Source organism: Corvus kubaryi, unplaced genomic scaffold (assembly GCF_017639235.1).
Source record: "Corvus kubaryi isolate FWS band 111438036 unplaced genomic scaffold, C.kubaryi_AGA036_p1.0 split1-37296, whole genome shotgun sequence".
NCBI classification, from domain to species: Eukaryota; Metazoa; Chordata; class Aves; order Passeriformes; family Corvidae; genus Corvus; species Corvus kubaryi.
The window spans coordinates 3,836,435-3,848,986 of record NW_024582075.1 but is presented as its reverse complement, the minus strand read 5'-3'; the positions used below and the strand labels follow the sequence as shown (position 1 = coordinate 3,848,986).

Sequence of the window (12,552 nt, the reverse complement as noted above, 5' to 3'; positions counted from 1 at the left end):
CATTGCAGAAGGCCACCACATACACAAAGCATTTCATTGAGTTGGCTCAGTCTGTCAACAAGCATGGATTACTTAGGACAGATTTCTCCAGAAACATGCTGGAAAAATTTTTCATAACAGTGGTAGCATCCTCTCACTCTCTCCTTTGAGGACTTATCAGAGTGAGACATGAAGTGTGTTTCACTCAGTGGCTCCCACTTGGACAAAATGAACTCTTTTCATATTACTGCTGTAGAGGACCCTCTGAAAGTCAAATTTCAGAGAGGCTGCTTGAAATCAGAAGCCATCAGCATACACTAAACTTTAACACATATCTGTCTCATCATGGTTGATTGATCTCAGATGAATAGGGAGTTTCATGAATATGATGTAGGCAAGAAGACACTTGATAGAGTATCCAGTGTTTTTTGCATAAAAAGCATGGTTTTGTAGTCAAAACCAGCATTGCCACATAGCACTTTAATATTTCCCAGGCAGACTTCATTTTGCAAGGAACATTTTTTTGTGTGTATGTGTGATTGGGAGGGACATCACAGATAATCATTAAAAGCTGGATATTAAGAAAGCTCACGGCAATTTTTTAATACTGTAAGTTCACCTTGAACCCTTGCACGACTTCAGTTACTTGTGCCAGGAATCTCACATACAGAGAGCAGAATAACTGAGGTAAGTAATTCAGATTCCCAAATTCCCATGCTGATAATGTACATACCAGCGGGATGTGGGGAAATGACTCAGAATAGAAACAAAACAACACACAGTTTGTCGGGAGCAGAAATCCTTATATCTTCAAGAGAAAACTCTGAAGAGTGAAATAGCACATTATCCACACAGGAATATTAATCTACAGAACTCACATAAACAAGATAGGATATACATGGATGTATACTCTTTTCTAGGCCTTAAGTACTGTCTGACAACCCAGGAATAATTAATATTCAGATATGAGCTTTAATTCCAAACTCTTAAATACTAGTCCCTTGATGGGCTTGCACAGACAGACACAATCACTCCCATATCCTGAAGTCTCTTTATTAGTGTCATCTTTCTGTATATATTTATGGATTAAAAATTAAAGAAGTATATAACTCATTTTCAGATGTGTTCTTTCTGATAAAGTAACAGTAGATTATTCACTTCACTTTTTGTTATATTTTGTTTACCTATGGAGTTATGAAGTAAGGGCTCAGCGCTGTTTGCTTTCAGCATTTACCACTTACTTTTAATTAACTTCCCTCCATAATGTTAATATAGTTCTTTTGTTGAACAATATTTCTATTTCACAATAGCTGAAAGTACTGCCAGTGCAGCATAGAGGGAAAAAAATGGCCCTTCATTATCAAACCATTATATTTGCAACAGCTCACTGCCAAGAGACTTTTCAAAGCAGTCAAACAATAAATTCATTAGAATTCCAAAATAGGCCATGAGGGGCCAAACCTTGATCCCACTGAAATCAGTAGCTCATGTACTGAATAGTGCTAATGTTTGGCCTTTAAAACTACTCAAATATCCTGGGTTCAAGCAAAATAACAGACTATTACTGCAAATCTAACCTTCATTAAATTTTCTATGCACTTAAATCTTTGTATGAATTGGGGAATAGGTTTTGTTTGAACTGAATACTACTTATATTTGATTTTGAAAATGATTTTTAATGTTGTGTTCTCTCCAGGTTGCTATTCTTTGGGAACATGAGTTCAGCAAGCAAACTCCCACTTTCATAAATACATATATGTATATATATACCTCCACACACATATATACATATATATATATATATATATATATATACACACCCATGGGAGACCAGGTAGCCAAGTGGATGGATAACAGCCCTGCTTCTCATTTCAAAGGTTGCGGGTTCAACATGACTGAGCTCAGTTTTAATTAAACTTTCTATTTGCTTTTCCAAAAGCTATGACATATAAAAGTCAACCATGGTTAAAAAAATGTCTATTTGCATTTATAGTTAACTGGAGTCTATTCCTCTGTGCATAACAAAGAAGGGAAGATCAGGAGCAGTTGGCATAGATGTGTCTTTATCTAAGTGTAAAACGACATAATGTTTAGCAAAACTTGGGTAAGTTTCTGGTTCCTAATCTCTATATTTCTTGAAAAAGAAGAATCTCAGAATGTGCTCTGTATTTCTGGTTCACTGTACTGCTATAAAGCATCTATGGGCCAGGAAAGGAAAAATTCATTCATATCTACCTTCAAGTCCTGTATTGCTAAACACTGGAATTGATAAGAACACCATCATTGATAGGCAGAGTAATTGGGAATTTCTAGTGTTACATGCCTTTGAGAGCAGTTTCAAATGACTTGTGCTTCATGGCACGTTGGAAAAATCATACTTTTGTTCACAGGTGAATACTGAAACTTTGTGCATCTTAGAGTCTTTGGGAAAGGGCTAGGTCTGTGGCAGATTGCAGTAGACATACAGTGCTATTTGATCCTGTGTTTAACTTGTCCAAAAGGGATAATAATGTTAATAGTAGTGAGTAAGAGGGGTGCCAAACACAGTTTGACCTTCTGATATGTACAACATTTATGTATCTCGTCAGGGATACTCAAAACTCATGTCAACTTTCATGCTTGCTCTTCCCTGAAGGAAAGATATATAGGAAAAAAGTAGTGCAGCTAAACAGTTCCTACCTGTATGTTATTTTAGGAATGTGTATGAGCAAGGGAAGAAATTATTTGTGGAAATAAAAACTATTGGTGCTCACAGATTCATTTCTGTGCTCTAAGAGAATAGACTTCATTTTACAAGTAAGTTTATAGAGAAGAAAATGCTCTGTATCAGCAAAGACCAGAAATTACAAGGTGCTCACATATCTCATTGCAGAGTATTCCTCAATAGACAGATGTTCTCCGTGGTTTGAGACATGCTCTCTGTGGAGAAAGAAGCCTGTCAAAAATGATAAAGATGCAATGTATTTGCAATGCACCGGAAATTTATGTGTCTCTATGCAGGCTGGAGGTGAAGCAAATGAATATTACTCACTTGATTGAGAGAATGAGGTCTGATACAGAGCACAATTAACCTAAGTTAACATTCAGACAGAGTCTCTCTAGTATACCTACCACTTCTCTGATTGAAGGAAAACTATCTGACCCAGAATTTACGTGCAAAGAAGATTGAAATGATCAATTAAGCTGTCCTTCTAATAAGCTGTCTCTAAAAGGGTGACTGGTTAAATGGAGAAATCAAATATGCTAAGTTAAAAATAAGAAATTTAGGCTACTGATTGAACTAAGGCCCACAGAATGCATCTGCAGTTTTGAGGAGCCCTGAATAAGGTTTGCATGGCCAATTCTTCCTGTTTCTAAAGGTCAAAGTCATTTTGTTGATTTTTTTATAGGGAGTTTTATGAGACTAGAAATTAATTAAACCAGTACCTTTGGGTATGTTGGATTATGATTGCCTTTATTGTAATCTATATGCTATATAAGCCTGCATGTTTTTAAATTACTTTTTTTTTTTTTAAGTTGTGAAAGTAGTGGTGTTTTAAAATATATCTCATTTAAGAAGCATCCAAGTATTACAATTTATATTTACCTTATTGGTTTGAATATTGTATTTTATTTTAGTGATGTATAAGTCTTGCAACTACATGAAAGATTTTTTTTTCATATTAGATGTTAAACATCAATTCCTCTTCAATAAAATTAGGTAAAATTAGGTCCAAAGCTAAAACACTGTAATAAAAAAATATTCTGTGATAGTTTAGAAAGAAATAATAATAGTTTTGTTTCTTTATATATTTCTAATCTGATGAAAATTTTCAGAGAGAAGTTCATACCTGTTTTCTCTGACTTAGCTGACTAAGTCAATCATTAGGATAGGAAGCATTTTAATAATAAGGAATAACCTGAATTTATCATTTATAGTTCAGAGCCACAGGCACCAAAAGTATGCTATAGAAGGTTATAGCTATGCATTGTTGAGATCTACCCAGTACTTAGGTCTGAGAACTATAATGATTTAAATAAAGTGTGCCTGCTCATTTTAAGACAAGCTGATTATGTGGTTTGCTCCATAAGCTGGGAGCAGAATGAGCCCTAATCTCATGAAAAGGTGTAGGGAAGAGGAATAGAAAATGCTCTTGTGTGAGGAGGGGGAACTGGGTGCATCCTGATCATCTGATCGGCATATGAGCCCACTCTGTGTCCCTGTAAAGTGAGAACCAGGTACAAGAGAAAGGCTAGAGGATCAGGGTATTGCCAACATGCCGTACACTGATCCACATGAAAAGCTGTCTCACACACAACATAGTAATTTTTATATCACATGAAGCTAGAAATTTTTATTAGCTCGTTATCTCTATTTCTTGGATCATAAAATTTTACTCTTACAAGAAGTTTAGTTTTGGCTGTCTGTCTGATGCCTATTAAAGTCAAGAGAAGAACATCCCATCTGCTTGAATGTTTGCTAGTTTTTAAGAGTAGTTTTGGCTGTTAGAGATTACATCCTCAATTCCTACCCATTCTTTACTTCTTCATTTTTTTTTCCAGAATTAAATTAGGAACAGAAATATGTTGAACTGTTTTGAATCGTGGAGACTCCAGCTGCTTCCAAGCACTTCTCAAATCACCCCATTCCAGGCAGCCATGAAAAGAAGGGCTTTCAAACTGCAGCAAGAAGCAACTCCTACCCCAGATACTGGATTCTGCAAATTTTTTATATTTGTTACTGCCCACTTCCTTTACTGTGTTTTAAGGTGTTGATGTTATTTGTCAATAAGAAGTGGAGCGCTCCCCTGTTTCCTAAGTCAGAGTCACATCTTAATAATGTACCAAACGTCTTGGGTGCAACTCATGCATGGTGGAAAAGATACCTGCCAGGCCTGGAGTCAGTTCATAGTTTGTCCACTTGCTCCAGACAACCAGAAGTCCCCAGGTAATGTGTTAGGCTGAGTCATGGTACAACTCATGGCAATAAAAATTGCCAGCTCTGGCTCTGCCAGTCACAGTAATTTAGACTTTCTTTCTTAAAAAAGTAGGTGACTTTGAAGGAACTTTTCTGTTTTCCCTATATGTGGGTTCTCAGGACAATCTGAATCATGTGCAGCAATGTATTTGTAGTGATTTTGGCTTCAGACCACTGGACCAAAACCCAAGGATTTATTGTTTGTCTCTTTGTTTAAACAAAAATCTCCTACCTCTTTTTCTAGCATACAAACCCCAAAAAGCAGGTTTGTTGCTGAGCAGTGAGTATATGTGTACATTCAAGGAATCACAGGAAAAATAATTGCATTTACCTGACAGCATATAACAACGTCGGCATTTTCCACAGTGCTTATTGACTCACAGAGTGAGTAATTCTATGCCTAGCTTTCAACAGATTTCTCTAAGATACCAGCTTGCTCATATTTTAGAAGCATTAGAGTTTCCCCTGCATAGCTAAATAATAACCAGTTATGAATGAGGTGTTTATATACATGTGTGGAAAAAAAAAAAAAGCTTTTGCCTAATGTTCAGGTTTGATCCAGACTGTCTGGGTTTCACAAAGGTTACATAGTGTTTGCCAGGTTACTGGGTTAGAAAGCAACTTGTCATATGTCTGCTGCTAGAGAGACTGCAGCATCTGCAGGATGATTCACGCAGGAGGCCTGAGGGCAGCTGGGCTCTCACATACTAAACCTCCCCAGAGATCTCCCTCCCATTGCAGCCAAAGGATGTTTCTCCTGACACTTCCTTGCCACAGACAGCAGAAGCTGGGTGTCTAACCAGTGGTTCTGGAGAGTGCAGAAATGTGCTAGTATGATTTGGGATGGGCCAGGTCTTTAAACTTTGAGACAAAATCATGTTTGCTTTTGTGCTCTAGGACCAAATGTGTGTAAGAAGCAGGAAGCACTAAAGCACCTCCCTTAAATACCCCTGCTGTCTTTTAAGTTAATAAACTGACGTGCCTGACACAATGACAAAACATTTTAAAGTTGCTTTGCAGAATGGACTCCAGCCCTGTAATGGGTCTTAGGCTGGAAATTAAGAGGTTTCATTGTTAAGGACAGCCAGTGCTCAGTTGCTTTTTCTGACTGTACTGCAAGCACTTGAGAGACAAATGATGTGCTTTAGATGAGTATAGCCATGGATTATTTTGTTCATTTCCTGAATAGAAGGGAAATTTAAACCATATTTGGCTTAGGAGCACAAAACTATTGGTACATCTGGAAACAAAAATGAAAACCACCTCAAAGAGCTCCAAAAAAAGTGTGAAGGAAATGAACTTTATCCTATGATGATCAGAAAGGATATCACAGGACACACTGAAGAATTAATGAAACACGCTTCAAGAACCAAGCCTGTGTGACAGGAGGCTGGTTGTAACCAGGTTTGCTCAGTAAAATATTAAAGGCCATTTCTCCCTACCCATTTACTTTGACTTACTACAGAGCACTTTAGAAAGGGTAAGAGACTAATAGGTAGTGAAGAGGTTTTGACTGCAGTGTGCAATAGAAGGTAATAGCATGAAAGTTCTGCAGAGAAAATCTGTTCAGAGAGTGTAAATCAAACAGGGTTGCCCCAGAAACAGGGGTTTCAGCAAAGTTGACATCTTTCAAACAACATTTCATACATCAGTATTTGTTTTAGAAATTGAATTGTTTTTAAAATAACAAAATGGCATATTGCACTATTTTATTTATTTTTACTTTCAAAGGGCTTTCAATAATGCTAAAATATTGCAATATTTATTCAAATATTTTGCGGGTTGGAATATGACCACAGCTTTTTATACCAGAAGATCTTTCTCTCACAAATGAACCTCATGGATCATTTCTGAATGTCAACTTTTTCTTTCCTCTCTGCATTAAGAATGACAAAGGGGTAAAAAGAAGCGGTTAAGTGGAAATTCATTCTCTAACAATTTCTTCTTTGTGATTCAGTTGCTGGTCTTAAACTTGTACTCTGCTGTATTTTGCAAATACATCCCCATGATACCCTACTTATCGCTACTTTTCATCTACCCAGATACAAACAGCAAAAGCACCCAGAGCAGCAGCCGGGCTTAGTCATGCCCCTCCAGGTCTTTGGTGACCTTCAAGTGGGGCTGAGTCACCAAAATGCTCAACTGAAAGCACTGAAGCAAACAGTGAGGGCACTACTTCATTCTTGGACTAGAGCTGGGCATGGGCAGTGTTCTCACTGCTCAGAAAGTCAGAGAATTCTGCTTCTCCTTCAGGCATGGTCTTTCCCAAGGCTAACCTGAGATAAGCCAGGTGATCACCATGCCTGCCAAAGGGCTGTGCATTGCCCGTGAAGGCAGACTACTCAGAAATTAACTAGTCTTTCCTGAATAACTTGTCTCAAAGCTGTCATTATTGTGAATATTAACTGTTAGCCCCATGTTTAATAATCAGTACATAATGTTGAAATAGATGGATGATAGGTCACAGCCTTAAGTGAGGTAAAATCTCATGGAAATGTCAAATAGGTTTTTTAAAAAGTAATAAAAATAATACAGCATAGCACAGCACCTGGATTGTTCACTTTTATATCTCAGAAACAGGAAAATTCTTATAATATTTTTTTAACAGACTAGATTAAGTCTGGGAAAGAGGTGGGTATACATGCCACAGGATTGTGGTATGATTCTTTTAAAAGTACTTACTCAAAACTTACTGTTTTGAGAACCATCAAATTAGAGAACAATACACAAATCACTGAATTTCTCAGTCATTCAGGCTGACGCAAACACTTATTTTCCATTCCAGTTAGCAGATTCCAGATTTTTCTAAGTCCTAAGGTGTGCTGAAATGTTGGAAAATATTTTTGGTAATTTTGGTCTGTTAAAGCTTTTTGAGCTATCTGAGGGTTCATTAGGTTATCTTTTAATTGGTGATGGGTGAACTGTGATAGATTCAGAGATCTGAGTGACTCAAAAGAGACCTGCAATGGCTAATATGCCTTCCGAGGAGCTTTGTTGCCTGCAAGGTATGCAATGGAGCACTCAAGAGGGTGAATTCAATGTAATGACATTGAATTCACAAAAAGCAACCCTGTGGAAGATCCATAAATGTGAATCCTATGTATTATTGCTTAATTCTGTTATATATTACCACAGTTAGGCTACTTTGCATTAAATCTCAGTAAGTATTTGAGACTTTACTCCTTAGTGTTTCAGAGAACTGTAGAAGAGAGGAAAAGACATAGAAGAAAATTCTAGAAATATTCTTCAGTAAAAAAGCTAACAATAAAAGTGATGCACTTCAAAACCAACTATTTTATGCTCGATCTGAACTGGAAACTACTCTTCCTAAACTGAGCCTCAGCTCCCCAACAGAATAATTAAATGGATGTTTCTAGCTAGAATGTTTTACATTATATCACAGCATTTTAATAGTTCACTATGTCTAGGAATGACTCTGACTGTTCCTAATTTGTCTTGAAGGAGGAAATCGGTCTGGTTTTGGTTATTTTTTTTTGTTTTTTTTTTAATTGGCACAAGCAGGCATGTTTGAAGCCACCCGGGAGGTGTAGGATTTTAGAAGCAGTCCTGTTATCAACACAGGGGGGAGTGAAGATGAAAATGCTGAGAAACAGACAGAGTGCAGGGTGTGAAGCTGACCATGGTGTTCATGGAGCACTCAGTGCCACAGCACTTCACATGCCCAGAGGGCTGGGCTGGGTACAGAAGAACTACCAACCCCCCCTCCCACCAGCTGCTCGGGCTGGCAGATCCTGCTCCTGATCTCACAGGCAGCAGTCATCAATCTGCTGAGACACGGCAAAGAGCAGCGAGCAAGGTGTGGGTCTGGGAGCCGACCCGCCCGGATGCCTTGGTGCTGTGGTACAGGCTTGCCAGGGTGAGGGCACAGCGTCCCTCCTGTGTTTCAGTTCCTACATCTCCTACAGCAGCTGGAAACAACTACCCTGCTGAAACTCCCAGCCTACTCTGAGGGCTTCCTGTTACTGCTTACTGCTGTTATTGATGTAGTCTCTACACCGCTGATAATCTTTTGGCAGTTCTTGTTGATAACATCATTAAATGGGAATCCTTTAGAGATGTGCCTTTTTCATTTTTTGCTCCCACTCTCAGCTCCCAGCGTTTCTAATATCAACTTGAAGTTGTTATTTCTTCCCTAAGTCTGCAAGTTACTCCTACACTACTCCCATAGTCTTGCAGTTTATACGATTGTGCAATGCTCCACAGTTCTGAGCATACAGACCATTTCTTGTGCAGGATGTGAAGCCCACCACAAAAGGCCATGGTCTTAGAAAGGAATTGTTTTCATTTTAGTACAGACTTTCATAAGTGGGTTAAGAGTCTAATGAGTAAACAGAGGTCCTGGCCCTAGAGATGCTTTTTAAGATCTTTGAGAAGTCTGTTTATCAGAGCTTGAAAGAAATCTCATGGTGGCCTTACAGTAAATCAAACAATCCCTTTCCCTGTGCTCTCATTTGTGGTTTGAATCAGTTACAATGAGCCTGTTTTCAGAGGCAGAAGCAGGTGTTCGGGGTGGTGGCGGATAAAATTCAAAGCTCTTTTATGAATGCAGCTTCAGAGAAAATATGGTAAAAGGACTGTGACTGACCTGCAGTTGAAAATAGGATATAAAACCAGCAGGCGCAGTCCAAGCTGGTTGTAACCAGCTTGGTCTGATAGTGAGCAGTCTTCATTTGAAAAAGTGCAAAAAGCTACAAAAAGTCACAAATACTGACCCAGAATATTGACTGTGTTACAGCAGTTTCATGAAGATGGACCAATATGTGGGAACAATAAATCCAGACCTGGAGAGCTCTGTCTGCAGAATCAAATCCTGAGGAGATGCTGGCCTTACACACTCTCACACAACAAATTTCAGCTCCTGGAAGGCCAAGGAAAGGACAAATTTGGATTACTTCAGTGTCCTTTGGACACCTCTGGACACTGACACAAAGCTAAGATGCTGTGCATCTTCTCTGCTCTCCTGGCTGTGAGTGAGCAGTCAAGCAGGGATTCTGCCAAGAGAGAGTGAGCACAGCCTGGACTCTGACCAGAATCAATTCCACAAAGTGATTTTTTCTTAGTACAAGGTATTTGCAATCACTCAGTACTATCAACTCAGGAATGTGAGAATACAACCAACCAGCTGTGTCCCAGCTCTATGGGAGAATTACTTTTAAGAAAGTAGTAGCAATGATAATGCTCTGTGTCTTCTGTGACCGAGAAAAAGGAGCACAATCCTTTCAGTGGTTTTCTATATCAGATGCTGGTTCAGTAGTTTGTTTCTACAGGCTTGTTTATAGCCTTAAAAATTAATTTTATTCATGAAACCTTCCCAAAACCATACGATGGGCAAGCACTTGTTTTTCAATTTAAGTACAAAGTGCCATGCCTTTAGCAAAGACATTGGAAAATACAAGCAATATGCCTTTCAGTGGTCTCAGGCTTGAGCTGTTTTAAGTTGGGAGCTGCATAACAAAGATTGACACAAACGATCCAGCAAAAATAGTTCATGATAGGAAAAAAGCTTTCATAATGCATGAAGCATTCTAAGTTCAGTGCAGTGTTTATTTGCAAAAGTAGTTCATCCTCAGGAACAAACAGCAAGAAAACATGAAATAACATATCATCCATTAAACGGCACTTTCACATGTGCATGCCATTATAAGAAAAGGCTGCACAAAACATTCAGTGGAATATTTGCCTTCCCAGGCACACATTAAGTTGCTGATAAAGGAATTTAAACTTGAAAGGCTGGTTTTGACTTGGTCTAGGGGAGCATGCAAGGGCACAAACCCTGAGGTCTGAGTGTGCAGGACAAGCACATGATAATGTATCTGCAGACTACCTCCCAGAACAAGCAGATGGCTGCCACAGACGGGGAACAAATGTAAACTCAGTTCAGCTGACCTCCACGAGCAACTGTGGCAAATCACTTTAATGCTGGTGCCGGTGGTACTGCACATATTTTTCCCAAGCAGCCAGCAGGACTCATTTTGACTGGTGTGTTAGGGCCAGATGTCTCCCTTCAAATATCCCTTGCCAAAGTCTGAGTCCACCCCTGGAAACTGATGCAAAGAGGGAATGCCTAACTGGGAGAAGTGCCGAATCTGCAGCAGAGGGGCTGCTGGGTGTGGACTGGATCCTGGGAACATGCTATGCAGATCACAAAGTTTGGGACATTATATCTCTGGTCCGTGTGGAAAACGTCATAAAGCCTCCAGTGTTTTGGAATATTTAAAACTGAAGTTCTTAAAATCTTTGGTTAGTATTTTGTACTATTTGAAATAAAGTGCTCAGCAGAGCTGAAATTTATTAATTTTGAAAACTAAGCCATCTGGAGCACTAGCTGCTTAATTACAGCAGAAAGAGTCATGAATGAACACTTTCTATTTTCTAGTGCAGGATTCAGAGTGTGTTTGAACCTTTTAATCCTTGATTAAAAAAAAAAGGAGACATGGAAGCAGTCATGTTATGCTATTCTTTCAGCTTTTTCTTCTTTTCACAGAGTAAGAAAATCCAAAAACACAAGGAACAAACCCTTTGACCCAAACCCACAGAACACAAAACCTAACTAGTGATAAAATTCAGTCTCTCTTTTTACGAAGTAGAGATGCCAACGATGAACACATATAGATGAATATGGAAGAAAAATAAAGAAAGATGTTTTGCTTCTTGGTCTGTTATTTAATTTAACGTGATTTTTCCCCACGGGGTTGTAAATCACTTGTATTTTTGTGCTTTCAGTCATTCTAAGAATTTTTGATCCCAGGGTAAACCCCAACTTGAAACAATGTGGACTTGATGAGCTTACTCTGCTTGAAACAAGGAAGCCTTTGTCCTGTATGCCCTGGGCAACTTAAAACACAATGCCCCTATCCTCCTTTGCCATGAGACCTTCAGTCAACATTCCCTTTGGTTTATGACAACTGAACCAACAATTAGGCCTGAGGCATTCAAACAAGACATTTGAAATAGAGGGTGCATTGACATGTATGAGCCGAGTAGTGCGCTACTCTTGTCTCCTGCAATATGAAGGTGCAAAGTTAAATTTAGAAGTTGCTGCTACAACCCATCGTTTTTCACAGCTGTGTTTTCACTCTCTGTTTTGTGGAAGAGAGTGAGATTTAGAAGATGCACTATTTAGCTCAAGTTTTTCTGCATTTTTGAGAGGGGAATTTTATCAAACATTTTTACAAATGTCTCCCTCCTCTCACATGATGCCACAGCACTGGTTAAAGCACTCTTCCACAGCGTCCCAGGACAGGTCTCAGCCCTGAAGCTATTCCCAGTTGCATGCTGATACAGAACAAATGCTGCCTAACAGGTTTGTCCCGAAGAGAAACTGTCTGATTCTGCAGATTCCCACAGCCTGCAGTGCCTGCTCCACTGAAATTCAGGCGCTCCAGGTGCTGGTGTGACTAGTCAGGGGTGCTCATGTTCTGCATTCATGCCAACCCTCAATTCACGTCTGTACCAGCTGGGGGGAAGGCTGAATTCAGGAAGAACCAGCTGGTTAAAGAGGAGCCACAAAGCAGGATAAATCACTGTTTCTGCACATCTCTGGCCATACCTGAAGTCACTTAACAGACCCTGTGGGCAGGAGGTGGTGGTGCTGC

General features: G+C 39.1%; 1 long non-coding RNA gene across 1 annotated transcript; it reads left to right on the top strand.

Annotated features, from left to right (window-relative positions):
* Positions 1 to 1,885: 1,885 nt before the first annotated feature.
* Positions 1,886 to 11,396, top strand: LOC121657424. The gene is made up of 2 exons (XR_006013624.1): positions 1,886 to 2,083; positions 4,522 to 11,396. It is a non-coding gene; the product is annotated as an uncharacterized LOC121657424 (long non-coding RNA).
* Positions 11,397 to 12,552: the final 1,156 nt, after the last annotated feature.